The sequence below is a fragment of the Belonocnema kinseyi genome, chromosome 9 (assembly GCF_010883055.1).
Source record: "Belonocnema kinseyi isolate 2016_QV_RU_SX_M_011 chromosome 9, B_treatae_v1, whole genome shotgun sequence".
Classification (NCBI taxonomy): domain Eukaryota; kingdom Metazoa; phylum Arthropoda; class Insecta; order Hymenoptera; family Cynipidae; genus Belonocnema; species Belonocnema kinseyi.
Genome location: NC_046665.1, coordinates 44,907,065 through 44,908,772, shown reverse-complemented (window position 1 = coordinate 44,908,772; position 1,708 = coordinate 44,907,065). Strand labels below are relative to the sequence as shown.

The window sequence follows — 1,708 nt, the reverse complement described above, 5'->3', positions numbered from 1 at the left end:
ATTTTATACATGAAATAACATAACCTCAAAATATACGCATATCAAGAGGTGCGCGATCTATTCAAATCATGAGAATCGTCAGCATCGAAATCTGCAAATATTAAAATCTCAATCTCCTGAATTTATTTCAAAGCAGTTAGCTGTTAGCAGATAGATATATAAATAGAATCGACGAAGTGCTCTGACCGGCAATCGTGCATCTTCGAGTTTTCAAATTCAGAAGAGGAGAAATGGGTTGCGCGCGCAACTCAGTCATTTACAGCGTCTCCTACTATATACACACGGACATAGCCCTGTCATAGTATTGGACCGCATCTCGTTTCAGATCTGGGATCACTGGTATGGTGTGGTTGAAAAAGATTTTAGCCCCGCTTTTTCTCTATCTTGAGCATTCGTCATATGGGTTGTGGTTTTTCGGATATATATTGCTCTATAAGTTTCGGTGGAAAATGGATTAAGTGTTTTTGGGTATATCAAAATTTTCGCAAAAAAATGAGTATTCAGCTACAGGCATCTTTCATATTAGCCTTGAACAGTGCGTTATCTGTTCGACACGAAAGTTGCATAATTAAAGGCCCGGATAGAGTGATAGACCGTGGGCTCCCAACGTAAATGGGAGCGTGATACGGATAAGACCAATTCTCACAGGAGATGTTCGTCTGATGATGAGGAACGTAAAAATGGGTGCCTGGCAGGTGTGAGTGGATGCGTTCACCTGTGGCGACCTGTCGAAGGTGCGAATTTTTGGCAATTAACTTACGTGACTCGGATAAGGTTGAAAATTGGTGTACATGTAGGGGCTGACATTAGAAATAGCACCTGCGCATTGCCAGGCACTTACCTGGATGCAAAAGTGTTGCCAGGCGGCTTCGAAGTCGCCGAACATTTAGGTGAAATTTCTTGAAATTGATTTTACAGGAAAAAGTTTGAAACAAAAGTTGTTCTGCTCCCAGTGGTGCATATTTTCATTGGTATATAATTTTTTGATAAAATTGATATATTTGGAGAAAACTTCGATTAAAGAAATATCATAACAATAAAAAGCCCTTTTTATTGACAACAAGTGATTTTTTCGAAAATTATAAAGAGACAAAAAGTACTCTATTACAGGTATACTCTAAGCTAAATAAGAAGTATTTGTTAAAAATGTCAATATTTACCAAGTTATTCGCATTTTTCCTTCTTTTTCCGATTTTTCCAATCACCCGCTGTGTCTTTAGCAATTTAAAAGAAGGTGTGCTCAAAATTAGTATACGAATAAAGTAAGTCTTGTGCAATGAATTGGCGTCAGCCACTTTCAATTAAAACTATAACTTATTCTGCTGTAAATAATCATAATCAGTGTCACGTTCTCAGCTTCTGATTATAGGAGAAAGTTGTAATAAAGATGAATATGATTATAAAAATTAAAGAACAAAATCGCTTTACTTTAAAATACCCATTATTTATTATTGTTAAAGTTTATGTTTTGTCGTCGAGATACGTTCGATCTTTATTGCCGTGGCGAATGTCAAGTTTCCCAGACCCAGCGTGGGTCATTGGCGTAGGCATTACAAATTCTTCGTGGTGCATTTTTAATACAGTTCTATACTCGGAGACACTATTATGCAAATTTAAAATACAAATTGTTGAGCTTCATAACAATCGGAGAAATATATTACAACAATTAAAGACAATAATAATATAATTAATAAATTAATAATAAATA

At 35.8% G+C, this 1,708-nt stretch overlaps 1 protein-coding gene across 1 annotated transcript in view; it reads right to left on the bottom strand.

Annotated features, from left to right (window-relative positions):
* LOC117180274 (synaptic vesicle glycoprotein 2B-like) overlaps positions 1-1,708 on the bottom strand; it is a 66,154-nt gene that overhangs the window by 50,267 nt on the left and 14,179 nt on the right. The window lies entirely within an intron of this gene.